This window comes from Rhinopithecus roxellana, chromosome 6 (genome assembly GCF_007565055.1).
Source record: "Rhinopithecus roxellana isolate Shanxi Qingling chromosome 6, ASM756505v1, whole genome shotgun sequence".
Taxonomy (NCBI): Eukaryota; Metazoa; Chordata; class Mammalia; order Primates; family Cercopithecidae; genus Rhinopithecus; species Rhinopithecus roxellana.
The window spans coordinates 52,417,596-52,433,174 of NC_044554.1; the positions used below are offsets into that span (position 1 = coordinate 52,417,596).

Here is a 15,579-nt window from a genome sequence, read left to right on the forward strand (position 1 = left end):
GGTGAGGGGATCACCTGAGGTCAGGAGTTTGAGACCAGCCTGGTCAACATGGCAAAACCCCATCTCTACTAAAAATACAAAAATTAGCCGGGTGTTGTGGTGCACACCTGCAATACCAGCTACTTGGGAGACTGAGGCAGGAGAATCACTTGAACCTGGGAGGCAGAGGTTACAATGAGCTGAGATTGCGCCACTGCACTCCAGCCTGGGCGACAGAGCAAGACTCTGTCTCAAAATAATAATAATAATTAAAATAAAATAAAATAAAATATAAAGAAGCAAGATTAAATACTCAAAAGAGAAATCAACTTGACCCTTTCCTCTCACCCTCACTTTTCCCAACTTGAGGCCAGTCATGATCTCCTACCCTAAGCTTCATTCTCCAACATGAAGAGAAGCTGTGGACAGAGAAGGAGGGCAGAGGACGAATATACTGTTGGAGTTGTCAGCACCAGGAACAGGAGAAGAGGAGATGACTGAGAGGCCCCTCCAGGCTCCAACGTGTAGCACCAGCCTTGGAGGGCTATCATGGGCTACCTTGTCTCCCTTCTCCAGGGAGCCAGCAGGGGCAGGGCCACATGGGGAAGGAGGGAGGGGGCCATATGTAGGACCCCTGTCATGGTCAGAACCACAGGATGACCCAGCAATGGGAGCAGCTCTGAGAAGTTGGAGGGCTGGGGGCTATGAGAGGCAGACAGGGTTGGAAATACACAAAGTTCATCAGGCTCAGACCCAAGGAACTAAGGCAGGAGTTATTTTCCTAAAACAAGTTAGTGTCCGGAAGTCAAAGATGAGGGAGTGGAAGGCCAGGCACAGTGGCTCACACCTATATAATATAATCTCAGCACTCTGGGAGGATCACTGGAGGTCAAGAGTTCAAGACCAGCCTGGCCAACATGGTGAAACCCTGTTTCTACTAAAAATACAAAAATTAGCTGGGCATGGTGGCGGACGCCTGTAATCCCAGCCACATGGGAGGCTGAGGCAGAAGAATCACTTGAACTCGGGAGGCAGAGGCTTCAGTGAGCCAAGACTACACCACTGTACTCTAGCCTAGGTGACAGAGTGAGAATCTGTCTCAAAAAAAAAAAAAAAAAAAAGGCCAGGCGCGGTGGCTCACGCCTATAATCCCAGCACTTTGGGAGGCCAAGGCAGGTGGATCATGAGGTCAGGAGTTTTTAAGACCAGCCTAGCCAAGATGGTGAAACCCTGTTACTACTAAAAATACAAGAAAATTAGCTGGGCATGGTGGCAGACACCTGTAATCCCAGCTACTCAGGAGGCTGAGGCAAAAGAATCGCTTGAACCCAGGAAGCGGAGGTTGCAGTGAGCCAAGATCGCACCAGTTTGCTTTCTTATATGTTTTGGCAGCCCTGGGAATAATTAACCTTCAAGAAGCCAAGTCTTGGCCAGGCATGATGGCTCACATCTATAATACCAACACTTTGGGAGGCCAAGTCATGAGGATCACTTGAGGCCAGGAGTTCAAGATTAGCCTGGGTAACATAGCAAGACCTACAAAAAATAAAAAGCCGAGGATGAGGGCATACATCTGTAGTCCTAGCTAACTGGGAGGCTGAGGTGGAAGATTGCTTGAGCCCAGGAGTTCGAGGCTGCAGTGAGCTATGATCGCACCACTGCACTCCACAGTGGGTGAGAGACTGAGATTGCCTCAATCAATCAATCAATAAAAAACAAGCCAAGCCTGGGAAGCTGAGGCAGGAGAATGGCGTGAACCTGGGAGGCAGAGCTTGCAGTGAGCTGAGATCACGCCACTGCACTCCAGCCTGGGCGACAGAGCAAGACTCTGTCGCAAAAAAAAAAAAAAAAAAAAAAAAAAAAAAAAAAAAAGCCAAGCCTCTGATCTTTATTTAGAAAGTGAAAAACTTACTGAATAATGCTTCAACAAACAAAACAATAATTCAAATGCTTACACTAAAAAAAAAAGCTTGCACTTTGCAAATGTGGGCTCTAAAAGTTGACTATGCTTAGTTAAAATGGGTATGTCATGAGGAGTTTAAGGAACTTCGTAAGCCCTGGAAAAGCTTCAAAGAGTTCCCAGAATACATAAAACCCTCAGTTGAGAAGAAAACAGCTTTTTTTCCTGTGACTTTGAACAAGTCCCTCAAATCTCAGGCGCCCAGTCTATAGGCACTGCCTGGGCAGTATTACGTCATTACACCCATCTCTTATTTTTCACTGTCTCCCTTCTGCCTTTCTCTCGCGCGCACACTCCTTCTGTGGATTTGTACGGCTAAGCCTCTCTTCTCTCTTTCCCACTTGCCTGAACTTTAGGCCTCTTTGCTGTCCCGCAGGACCATGGCTCCCAGTCCTTCTGTAAGTCACCTAGCTAAAGACGAGGATGGCCTTCCTCTGGTGTGGAGATGGACCTGAAACCTGCTCCCACCGCGCGAAAATCACCCCGCCAGGCCCCCCTCACTGTCATCAGGGCACTCCTCTGCTCAAAAACGTTCCTTCCCCCACTTGAAATCTGGCCAAGCCTACCCATCAGACCGGATTCCCCACTGGTCCTCACTCGGCTGTTTCTGAAATGCCTAGCCTCCGCTTCCGGCCTCCGCTGGTGCTCTTCTCACCACTCAGAACCCTTTCCTTTCCCCCACTTTCTTCCACCTATGCAAATACTATTCAGTGTTCCCGGACCGGTCAAAGCTCCAGGGAACTTCCTCGAAGGCCCCAGCCCGTATTCCAGACCGCCTTCCCCGCAGCGCACGGCATTTCCCTGCAGACTTCTGCTTGGCAGCCCGCATCCTGCAGTCTGTGTTCCTTGACGGTGTCCTGCGTGAGTGCGGGCAGCGGGTCTATGAAGTCACTTCTCTTGGAAGCTTTTCCTGACCTCCTCCCTTCCCGCCCGGTCTGGGAGACCTTCTGCAGGGCGCTTGGCCCTGGGCCCTCCCCGGCCTCCATCACCCTCATCGCCCGTCTCATGACTGTCATTACCCCTGCCCGACGGCAAGCTGCCTGGGGCAAGGGCGGTGCCTGACTTACTGCCCGGGGTGCCCCCGACCCGGGCCCAGTGCCGAGAGTGTGTTAACCGCCTGGAGTGAGCGGGGCCGGACATGTGGCCGCCGTTCCCTTGGCTTGGACGTCCAGCTCTCAGCCCCGGGCCGGGAGCACCTAGCGAATCCGCCCGGGCCTGGGAGGAAGAGAGCCGGCGCGCGGCGGGCGTGCTCCCAGGAAGGGTTAAGCCACCTCTCCCCCACCCCAGAGGCGAGGGGGCGAGTCCGGCAGAAGGTCCTGTTTACCGCTGCTCCGCGCGGGGCCGGGCCCTGGGAGAGGGGTTGCCGTGGCAACCGGCCGGGCGCCCGCCAGCTGCGGATTAGCTCACTGGGCTGGGCGGGATGGGTCGGGAGGAGGGGGCGCGCGTCGCGCAGATCGTCGCGGAGCCGCGGGAAGAGAAGGCAGGGGCCGCGGGCGAGCCTGCGCTGGGCCGGCGGAGGGAAGCGAGCCGCTGGGGCCGGGGGCGGCGGGGACCCCACGGGAGCGCGCGCGGCGGGGACCCCCAGGGGCTTGCGGGCGGCCGGGGGAGGCTCGGCGGACAAAGGGGCGGAGGGCGGAGAGCCATGGCCTCCCCGGCCCCCGCCGCCGCCCGCCCCCGAGCCGTGCCGCCAGCCGTCCTGGCCCGCCTCGGAGCCCCCCAGATGCGCCCCAGAGCCCGCGGAGCCGCCGCCCGCGGGAAGGTAGGGCCGGGCCGGGTCACGGGGTGCAGGGTCGAGCTGGGGAGGGAAAGGGGACGGAGGAGGGGACGCGCGGGGGAGGGAGGAAACGGCTCGCGCGACCCGAGCCCTGACGGGGGAAGTGGCTCTGCAGACGGGAGTCTGAGTTCCCGCCTGGTCCCGGGACTTGTGCAGAGCGCGATCCAGGCGTCCCTCCCGGGCTCTGGCTGACTCCCAGGGCTGAGCCCGGACGCCGCCGTCCCGCGCGCCTCGGGGACCTGCAGAAAGCCTGCAGACCCCCGCCCTGCGTTGTGCTGGGTCCCTCGGGGCGCGAGTGCGAGTGTGAGTGTGTGCGCGTGTGTCCGCGCGTGTTTGTGTCTGTGTGAGTGTGTGTGCGCGCGCTTGTCTGTGTGCGCGCAGGTCTGTGTGTGTGTGTGCGCGAGTATGTGTGTGCGCGCTTGTGTGTCTGTGTGTGTGTGCGAGTGTGTGTGTGTGCGTGCGCGTGCAAGCGCAGGGCATCGAGGCGGCTGAGCAGCTGGGCCCCCCTCACAGCGGTCAGCATTTGCAGTCTTGGGAAAGCAAGAAGGTAAAGATGATTGAATGGTCTTACTTCTTCCACTTTGTCCCCAAGGGTGGAGTTGGGAGCAGATGGAGCCCAGGGGAAGTCTGGACACAGTCGTATTAGGAGGGTCACAGAGAGCTGGGTGAGACCACGGAGCAGAGCCAGATCTCAGCCGTGGAATCTTGTTATGGGGGGCCTGGGACAGGAAGTAGGAAGCTGGTCAGGGCTCTCCAGGGGCGTAAATTGGGCAAGGGAAGTGCAGTGACCCTGCCTTAACCAGCTGGTGCTGACTTCCAGCTGCTGTTCAGATGCGATTCAGGAATGTGACTTCCCCAAGGTTCCAAATGACATCGGACAGTAATGGGCTGGGGGTAACAGAGTTGTAATAGGCGTGCTACAGTAATCTTATTAGTAAACTCTTACACCCTCTGCGGTTACCACATAAAAGAAGAGAAAGAAATCCCTTCTCCTTACATCATCAAATATCAGATACCAAAAGAGTGGAGTAGAAAGTCTTTGGGTGGGCAGTGTGGGAGGGAGAAGAGCTCCGAGAGGAAGTGTGTGTGAGTGAGTGTGTGTGTGTGTCAGAGATGGTTTCTGAGGCCTGGTAATGAAAAGGCTGGCGGGAGGCTGGCCTCCAGTCCTTTTGTTTGTTTTTTATTTTTATTTTTTTGAGTCAGAGTCTTGCTCTGTCACCCAGGCTGGAGTGCAGTGGCCCGGTCTCAGCCCGCTGCAACCTCCGCCCCCTGGGTTCAAGCAATTCTCCTGTCTCAGCTTCTTGAGTAGCTGGGATTACAGGCGCCCACCACCACGTCCAGCTAATTTTTGTATTTTTAGTAGAGATGGGGTTTCACCATGTTGGCCAGGGTGGTCTCGAACTCCTGACCCCAGGTGATCTGCCCGCCTCGGCCTCTCAAAGTGCTGGGATTACAGGCATGAGCCATTGTGCCTGGCCTCCAGTCCTTTCATTCTGGAAGATTAATAAAATCGTGTGTCAAGTATTCTATTCATCCCCTTAAACAGCTCTGTGTTGCTAGGCATGCATGCTAGACATCAGTGGCACAGCGAGGAATGAGACGTCCCCCTTCCTTCCAGGAACACCATCCTAGCTGGGTAGTCAAACAAAAAAGTAAAACCAGTCCTGGCCCAGCCTGGCTGTGAGGGTTGCATGGTGTAGAGCTAGGGCAGCCCAGAGAGGAGCTGCTGCAGGGAAGCCCCACAGATTAGGTGATGCTTGGGCTAAGCCCTAAAAACTGCCTCACCAAGGAAACAGCAGGGAAGGTTGTTTCAGGCTGAAAGAACAGAATGTGCAAAGTCACCAAGAGGGTCTAGGAGAGGCCAGTGAGGGGAATTCAGTGTGGCTGCAGGTTGCAGCATGTGAGTGCGTGCTGGGGAGAGGTGAGGCGGGGGCTGTCAGGGCAGAGGCACAGGGAAGGAAGGATCCGCCAGAAGGAGGCAGGAGTATGCACTGAAGCAAGAGTGATGCGCTCCTTCTGGTTGTTGGTTGGGGAGGCCTGAAGGAGGAGGAAGAGACCAAGACTTTTTGCAACACCCAGGCCAGAATTACTGAGGAGCAGGAGAAGCTGAAAGGATGCCAGGATCAAGAAGCAGGACCTGATCACTGGTTTGGGCAGAGTGTGATAACTTAGACTAAAAGCAAGTATGTACAGAAATGCTCGGGAGAAAACAAAGCAAAGCAAAAGGAATGTGGACCTTCGGAGTGGCCTGCATTTAGCAGATTACAACACTTGGATAACGCATTTGGCTGTAAGTTTTCTGGCAGCTTAGGGACAAACAAAAATACACTGGGTTGCATAGTTTGGGATTTTGGACAACAGAAACCATACAAATTAATTCTCAGAACAAAACTTTTCCTGGAATTGAACTCAGCTGGGAATTTATCATGTGGAACTTTATGTAAAGACTGAAGAGTGACGTAGAAAAAAAAAATCCTCGTTGCTGGTGTTACAAAAGATGGGAAGATAAAACTCCCCATTACTGCCTTCCTCTGCCATCCTGTTATGTCTAGGGGAGTGAACTGCACTTCTGTGAGGACTGGGTGTCATCTCAGGGTATGGGGCCAGGGGAATCCTATACAGAGGACACAGTGGTACCTCAAGTGTGGGAAGAGCTGACACCCATCTCCATGAATGTAGAGAGCAAGGCGTCTGGGGTGCTCAACCATGAAGGGAAGGAGGCTCATCATAGAATAGCCCAAAGAGGGGTGGGCTGAGACTCTGGTCTGCAGAAGGGGACAGATAGGGCATAGCGTGTTGGAAGGGCCAGCATCCAGGAATCCTGACCCCCGGGGAAACAGGCAGGGAGACTGCACACAGCATTGTAGGATTCCATTCATATGGGCAAGTCCACTTCCCAGGGCGGTCCTGGTCCTTCTGCCTCCAGACTTGATGTAGATCCTGCCTCTAAAGGGGTAGGAAAAGGGTGGGACTCAGGAGACCAGAGATCCTCTTCAGGAGACCAGAGAGGCCCAGGAGGGTGGAAATCTTGTTTGCTACAACATAAGGAAGTTCTAGAGAAACCAGGAGTGGGAGCTGAGAACTGGGAGGTCCTGCAGACTCAGGCACAGATTTCCTGGCCAGGATCTTCTCTTTGGTTTCTGCAGAAGGCAGATAACCTGCAGAATCTATGTCCATACATTGCTAATATACCCTCTAAACTTTAAACTATTTCTTGCCAACTATAGCTGTCTTAAATTAACATTCAGTAGGGGTGGGATTCTACCCCTCCAATTAAATTTCTTAACATTTTAAATCTTGGGTTGTGCATTAGAATATACATTTAAATGCTGGGGAGGAGAGTTTGAGACCAGCCTGAGCAACATGGCAAGAGCCCATCTCTATAAAAAATAAAAGAAATTGGCCAGGCACAGTGGCCCACGCCTGTAATCCCAACACTTTGGGAGGCTGAGGCAGGCAGATCACTTGAGATCAGGAGTTTGAGACCAGCCTGGCCAACCCCATCTCTACTAAAAATACAAAAATTAGCCAGATGTGGTGGCGCATGCCTGTAATCCCAGCTACTTGGGAGGCTGAGGCAGGAGAATCGCTTGAATCCAGGAGGCGGAGGTTGCGTGAGCCAAGATTGCATCACTACATTCCAGCCTGGGTGACAAAGCAAGACTCCATCTCAAAAATAAATAAATAAAATAAATTAACTACACACGGTGGCACACACCTGTAGTCCCAGCTACTCGGGAGACTGAGGCGGGAGGATCACTTGAGCCCAGGGAGGTTGAGGCTGCAGTGAGCATGATTGTGCCACTTCACTCCAGCTTAGGCGACAGTGAGGGCCTGTGTCCAAAAAAAAAAAAAAAAAAAAAGGCTGGGGAGGCAGATTTAAAAACGACTGATACTTAGGTCAATTAAAATCTCTGAGAGTAGGCCCTGGCATCAGTATTTTTTTTTTTTTTTTTTTGAGACGGAGTCTTGCTCTGCCACCCAGGCTGGAGTGCAGTGGCCAGATCTCAGCTCACTGCAAGCTCTGCCTCCCGGGTTTACGCCATTCTCCTGCCTCAGCCTCCCGAGTAGCTGGGACTACAGGCGCCCGCCACCTCGCCCGGCTAGTTTTTTGTATTTTTAAGTAGAGACAGGGTTTCACCGTGTTAGCCAGGATGGTCTCGATCTCCTGACCTCGTGATCCGCCCGTCTCGGCCTCCCAAAGTGCTGGGATTACAGGCTTGAGCCACCGCGCCCGGCAGCATCAGTATTTTTTTAAGATCCCCAGATGATTTTATGGTACAGCTGAGGTTGAGACTGGCTGTTCTAACACTCACTTATAGAGAGCCCATCACAGGGAGGCATAGAAACTCATTCCAGAAGATCCTGGGTGGGGCACATGGGATGCCTCGCAGGTCCTCAAAAGTGGACAAGTCTGGCCTTGCTTGTTCCTGGCGTTCCGCACAGTCTCCTGGACTCCTGGTCTCGCTGCTTCTCCCCCAAGGTCTACCTTTACCAGCCCTCCTCTGTTCCTTCTGGCAGTCACCTTGCTGAAGACTGGGGGTTAGGAGTTGCTTCCCTGGAGCTGCCCTGAATTGCTCTTTCTTGGAGAGATTTTAGTGAGACTGGTTTTCCACGGGTTCATTGTGTAGCCCCCTTCGGGCCATGACTCTCACTGTCCTCATCACTGCCTCTCTGCCTACACGCATTGTTGCTTGTTACCCTAGGAGCCTGGCTCTGGGCACTGGCTGTCAGCCTCGTGTGTCCAGGCATAGACCCTTCTTCTGCCACCTGAACCAGATGGCCTCCACTTGTACCCCAGACTCTCTTGAAATTCCCTGTGCTGGTTACTCAGGGGGAAGAGTGCCAGGTCCTGCTGCCCCCTTTAGTGATAGGAGGCAAGCACTTCCTGGAACTAGGGCAAGCGATGAGTTAAGTTCTCTACTTTTCATATGCAAAAGACAGCGACATGCTGGGAAACCAGAGTCAGACTCTCCTTTGCCCTGGCCTTAAAATCAGTGTCTGACGTGGGCAAAAGTTTATTCCGTCAGCCCTCTGTTTGCCTAGAAGTTAAGCTGTTTGCCAGCTGGGCCTAGCATTGCCACTCTAGCTTCAGCTTCTCTTTGGCACGTTCATCCCTGGCTTGCAGTTCAGAGGGGCTAAAGAACAGATAAGCCCGAGACCCACTCTTCCAACTGGCTGAAATATGGGAAACCTAGTGATCGTTTTTTCCCCTGGTCTTGGGGAAGGAAGGGGTGAGTCACCCTTGCAGCAAGCTTAGGGAAGAGGTTAGCTTCCCTCAGTGGTAGGGAACCAGGAGGTCATAGGCATCCCTTCAGAAGGAAATGAAAGCAGGGATCATTGGCTGGAGAGTGGGGCCAGTACAGGGAGCCGTGACCTTGGCTGTGACCCCTCCTCCCAGGATCCCCAGGCCTTCCACACACTGCGGATCTTATCTGAAGGGCTTGTCAGACCACTTCAAGCAGAGTGCCAAATGCATTTCCTTTTGTTGTTTTGTCTTCTAAAAAAGTACACTTAAAAATTGTAGGTTTACTTATAAACTTACTTATATGTAATATTATATTACTTGTATGTAATATATGAAAGTTATATTGGTCATAAAATGTTTGTTTATTTATTTATTTTTATTTATTTATTTATTTATTTTTAGACAGGGTCTTGCTCTGTTACCCAGGCTAGAGTGCAGTGATGTAATGATGGCTTACTGCAGCTTCCACCTCCCAGGCTCAAGTGATCCTGCTGCCTCAGCCTCTTGAGTACCTGGGACTATAGGTGCACACCACCGTACCTAGCTAATTTTCGTATTTTTAGTAGAGACAGAGTTTCCCCATGTTGCCCAGGCTGTTCTCAAACTCCTGGACTTAAGCAATCCACCTGCCTTGGCCTTCCAAAGTGCTGGAACTACAGGCATGAGCCACTGCACTTGGCCAAAATTTTTTTTTTTTTTTTTTTTTGAGACGCAGTCTTGCTCTGTCACACAGGCTGGAGTTCAGTGCCGTGATCTTGGCTCACTGCAACCTCCAGCTCCTGGGTTCAAGCAATTCTTCTGCCTCAGCCTCCCAAGTAGCTGCACTGGAGTGCAGTGGCATGATCTCAGCTCAGCAACCTCTGCCTCCCAGGTTCAAGTAATTCTCCTGCCTCAGCCTCCCAAGTAGCTGGGACTACAGGCGCCCACCACCTTGCTTGGCTAGTTTTTGTATTTTTTAGTAGAGAGGGGGTTTCACCATGTTCGCCAGGCTAGTTTGGAACTCCTGACCTCAAGTGATCTGCTGGCCTCGACCTCCCAAAGTGTTGGAATTACAGGCGTGAGCCACCACGCCTGGCCAAAAATTTTAAATTTCTAATTTTAATATGTTTTCTTTTAAAAGTTAACAAAACTCAAAATATAATACATTGCCTCTATGCATATGCCACAGTATGAATTTTAATATTCATATTAACTTAAATAGAAATTCATAAAATATTCAGGGCAAAACCAGTGTGGGTACAATTGGGTTAAGGAACAGACAGGTACTATATCTTATTATTGTTTTAGAAGAGAGTATTAGAATCTCATTTTCAAAATAACCATCACTTGGCACAAATAGATTCAATAAGTATGTGGCTTTGAAATATATTTTAGGCCAGGCGCAGTGGCTCACGCCTGTAATCCCAGCACTTTGGGAGGCCAAGGCGGGTGGATAACAAAGTCAAGAGATTGAGACCATCCTGGCTAACACAGTGAAACCCCGTCTCTACCAAAAATACAAAAAATTAGCGGGGCATGGTGGCGGGCGCCTGTAGTCCCAGCTACTTGGGAGGCTGAGGCAGGAGAATGGCGTGAGCCCAGGAGGTGGAGCTTGCAGCGAGCCGAGATCACACCACTGCACTCCAGCCTGGGCAGCAGTGCGAGATTCTGTCTCAAAAAAAAAAAAAAAGAAAGAAAAAAGAAAAAAAAAGAAATCTATTTGAATCTCGCAATTCCACTTTTAGGAATTTATCTTAGAAAAATATTGGAACAAGGGCTGTAGAGTATTTGTGGCAGCATTGTTGGTAGTAGCTGAGCTTGGAGGCTGAAGTGGGAGGATCATTTGAGCCTGGCGGGCAGAGATTGCAGTGGGTCAAGATCATGCCACTGCACTCCAGCCTGGGCGACAGAAGTCTCAAAAAAATCTTTATAGATTGTCTTCTATGTTGTCCCAATTTTGTCTCTTGCTATTGGTTTCATGTTTCCATAACCTTGATGGCACATCACTACGATTCCACATGTTGTGTAGGTTGAAACCTAGGATGGGTGGACCGAGTGACACAACACAGCCAACCCAGCAAAGCAATTTCAAGGGCCTCTCTTTCTCTCCCTTACACTCCCCCACTTCTCAGAAGAAAAGATGCAATAATGGTCAAATTTGATTCAGCACTAAATTCTCTGCAAGTTCATGGTAGGTAAAAGATAGGGTAACCATATACACAAAGTGGGACAGTAGAGAAAGTAAAAAGAGAGCATTAGGCCAGGCGCAGTGGCTCACACCTGTAATTCTAGCACTTTGGGAGGCCGAGGCGGGTGGATCACTTGAGGTCGGGCGTTTGAGACCAGCCTGGCCAAACCCCATCTCTATAAAAATTCAAAAATTAGGGCTGGGCGTGGTGGCTCATGCCTGTAATCCCAGCACTTTGGGAAGCTGAGGCAGGCGGATCACAAGGTCAGCAGATCAAGACCATCCTGACTGACACGGTGAAACCCCATCTCTACTAAAAATACAAAAAATTAGCCAGGCGTGGTGGTGGGCTCCTGTAGTCCCAGCTACTTGACAGGCTGAGACAGGAGAGTGGTGTGAACCTGGGAGACGGAGCTTGCTGTGAGCCGAGATTGCACCACTGCACTCCAGCTTGGGCGACAGTGTGAGACTCTGTCTCAAAAAAAAAAAAATTTAGCTGGGTGTGATGGCACGCATCTATAATCCCAGCTACTCGGGAGGCTGAGGCAGGAGAATCACTTAAACCCAGAAAGTGGAGGTTGCAGTCCAGCCTGGGCAAAAGACAGAGACTGTCTAAAAAAAGAAGAAAAAAAAAATGGCCGGGCGTGGTGGCTCATGCCTGCAATCCCAGCACTTTAGGAGGCTGAGGCAGGCCGGATCAGTTGAGGTCAGGAGTTGGAGATCAGCCAGGCCAATGAAACCCCGTCTCTACTAAAAATACAAAAATTAGCCAGGTGTGGAGGCGGGCGCCTGTAGTCCCAGCTACTCAGGAGGCCGAGGCAGGAGAATCACTTGAACCTGGGAAGCAGAGGTTGCAGTGAGCCAAAATTGCATCACTGCACTCCAGCCTGGGTCACAAGAGCTAAATTCCTCAAAAAAAAAAAAAAAAAACACTAAAAATAAGTTGTTAATTGATGTACAATAGGCTTAACCTGGACTGGTCCCTGCAAACTGCACCTTGTGGCCACTCTGGTAAAGGCTGAGAGTTGGATATGCTCATTCATTCTCCTTGCTGGGACAGGTGTGTTGACCCAGCCAGAGGTGATTTGGTACCACCCCTCTATCTCCCATCACCTTTCTTATCCACATCTAGAGTTGAGGCTTGAGTTTAGGGAAGGGGAGGAGGCCAGGTGGGTAGTCCAAGGTTGCATATGAACTTCCTTCTTGCTCCCATTCAGTGAATCAGAGGAGACAGATCCTATTTTCACTGCCTCTTCCAGCTCACCATAGAAAAATAATAACTGCCTATCTTCTTCCATCAAACTTTAAAGCGTTAAAACAGGACACTTCTATAATTTTATATGGGCATTTCACGTGCCTGGGAAATACAGGCTAAACCTCCCCAGATGACCAAGCAGAGGCATTTGTAAGGGATCACACAGCAAATCACAATTCAGACTGACCCGTCGTGGTCTAGGGTGAAGTTGGTTGGGGGAGAAGCCATATGCTCTGGTTTGGTTACTAGATAGAAATAATGGGACAGCCTAAGACATAGAACTTGCGCCCCCCAAGCTTGGAGTGAGACTAGTCTCTCAGCCACAGATTTGGTCGGGGTGGTGACCACGAAGATGGAAAGGAACTTCCCAAACCAGCTTGCCTCATGCTCTGAGATCTTCAGCCAGGGCAACTTCTCCAGCACCCTGGAGTCTCAGAGGGATTTTCTACTTAATGCTCTGAGCTGCAGATGAGATTTGTTCAGATTTGTCATGAAGTGTGTGGTCATCCAACCTCAAATACAACTCCCTGGCATCTTGTGGTGACTGTCATCTGTCATCTGCTCTATTTCATCATCTGTATTTGTGACGATCAACAAACATACACAACCTTCCAGGATATCAGAAGGGGACCAGTGCCCTCTGTTTACCCTCCCACTGACTGATGTATCTAATGGGGTGGAAAAATGTCAAAGAGAGAGTTTCTTAATCCCTCTCAAAGCAACCAGACTTGAAGATTCTAGCACCGCAGAGAGCCAGGAGAGCCTCTTATTCCAGGCTCCTCCTTCCCGTGAACATAGGACAGCCAAGATTCCTGGTCTGGTATGGAACTGAGAGAGATGGGTAAGGGGGCTAAGAGGCTGCTTCTGGGTACACACCCAACCCCGAGATTCAGACTGCCAGTTTGTCAGGAGAAAGCGAGAAAGAGAATGCTCCTTTTGGGAGCAAGAAAAAAGCAGAACAAATGCAGGAGTCCCATGAGGCAGATCCACATGTTCCTTCCCCACACCCCCGAAATCTGGCTTCTATTCCTAACCATCTGCTGAAACCACATCTCAGGTTACTAATGGTTCATCTGTGGCCAGTGCCCTGTTCTCATGCTTCTTTATCTCACTAATGCACTTGACACACCCCTGACCCTTCCTTCTTGAAACCCAAGGTGAATGTAAAATGTGTGCAGTGATGTATCCGCGCCACTTGTCAAAATACTGAAATGCTTCTATTCTGGTTGGTAAATAAAGTGTCCCACACTCCCAGGACCATTAACTCTCCCCCTGCCAAGAGCTGGCCATTAAAGGGTTAACAGTAAGGCCATAGCTTGTTGGGCTCCTGCACACCTTTGTTATAATTTTGCTGTGTGTGTGTTTTTTTTTTTCCTTTTTTTTGAGACAGAGTCTCACTCTGTTGCCCAGGCTGGAGAGCAGTGGCATGATCTTGGCTCACTGTAACCTCCACCTCCCAGGTTCAAGTGTTTCTCCTGCCTCAGCCTCCCGAGTAGCTGAGATTACAGGTGTGTGCCACCATTCCTGGCTAATTTTTTGTATTATTATTATTTTTTTTTGGTAGAAATGGGCTTTTACCATGTTAGTCAGTTTGGTCTCAAACTCCTGACCTCAAATGATCAGCCCGCCTTGGCCTCCCAAAGTGCTGGGATTTTAGGTGTCAGCCCATCCTGTTAGGTATTTTGAATAATATTGCCTCCTCAGTGTAGAAACCATACTGTTTTGGTTGTTTTAATTGTCTTTCAAAAAAGAGATCGTCACTGATTCCTCCTGTTCTTATTCAACAGGTATTTATGCAACACTCACAGTAGACCAAAATCTCGGTTAGGCATTGTAGGGAATAAAAAGAAGCCGGTGTGTGTGTTCTGCCATTAGAACTCCCTGTCTAGTTGGAAGGCCCAGGTAAAGAAACATACGAAGAGCCTGGGCAACATGGTGAAACCCTGTCTTTAAGAAAAATACAAAAATTAGCCAGGCATGGTGGTACATGCCTGTGGTCCCAGCCACTCAGGAGGCTGAGGTGGGAGGATCACTTGAGCACAAGAGGTAGAGGCTGCAGTGAGCTGTGATGGTGCCACTGCACTCCAGCCAAGGTGACAGCGAGACCCTGTCTTTTTTTTTATTTTTTTATTTTTTTGAGGCGGAGTCTCGCTCTGTCACCCAGGCTGGAGTGCAGTGGCCAGATCTCGGCTCACTGCAAACTCCGCCTCCCGGGTTCACACCATTCTCCTGCCTCAGCCTCCCGAGTAGCTGGGGCTACAGGTGCCCACCACCTCGTCCGGCTAGTTTTTTGTACTTTTTAGTAGAGACGGGGTTTCACTGTGTTAGCCAGGATGGTTTTGATCTCCTGACCTCGTGATCCGCCCGTCTCGGCCTCCCAAAGTGTTGGGATTACAGGCTTGAGCCACCGCGCCCGGCCGAGACCCTGTCTTAAAAAAAAAAAAAAAAAAAAAAAAACAAACCTGGCACAGTGGCTCACTTGAGGTCAGGAGTTCGAGACCAGCCTGGCCAACATGGTGAAACCCTGTCTCCACTAAAAATACAAAAATTAGTCAAGCATGATGACAGGCACCTGTAATCCCAGCTACTCGGGAGGCTAAGGCAGGAGAATTGCTTGAACCCAGGAGGGGGAGGTTGCAGTAAGCTGATATGGCACCACTGAACTCCAGTCTGGCTGACAGAATGAGACTCCATCTCAAAAAAAAAAAAGAAAGAAACATAAAAGACACCGTATAGAGAGTGAAGTAACAAGAGCACCATAAGAGCAACCCGTGCCTCACTTGCTCACTCCCTTGTCCTTCTTCACTGTCTCCCTCAGCTCATCATGCTCAGTTTCATCGCTCCCTCCCAAACTGGACCTCTGAGTTGTGCTTTATACAGACCGTTAGCTCATTACCTCTCACTGCCTTTTGAATATACCACTCTCACCTTAATGTGTCCAAAAGAGAACATATTTTCATTACATTCTGTGGCCTCCTTATTTCCCTGGCTTAGCAAACCTTCACTCCTCTTATTTCGAAACATCCCAACGTCTAGCCTGCTGCCGGATCTGTCTTCTCCCTGGCTCCCGCATGAGTCCCAGGCTCCCGTCCTAGCAAGCGGTCTTCATGCTGGGCAGGCTTTGCCTTGTTCTTTACTCCATGCGCTGGCCTCCTCAGGAGCACTTTCCCTTCCCCAACTCTCGGAATCCAATGGA

At 50.7% G+C, this 15,579-nt stretch overlaps 1 protein-coding gene across 5 annotated transcripts in view; it reads left to right on the top strand.

The window, feature by feature from the left end:
* The first annotated feature begins 3,413 nt into the window (after positions 1-3,413).
* The window catches only part of DENND2A (DENN domain containing 2A), a 130,136-nt gene continuing 117,970 nt past the window's right edge, over positions 3,414-15,579 (top strand). For 2 of the 5 annotated variants that reach the window (XM_030932781.1, XM_010359807.2), the window contains exon 1: positions 3,419-3,698. The gene's annotated coding sequence lies outside the window, so the exon portion shown is untranslated. Of the gene's footprint in view, positions 3,699-15,579 lie in introns of all 5 variants that reach the window. The other 3 variants (XM_030932784.1, XM_030932782.1, XM_030932783.1) reach the window with 2 other exon arrangements.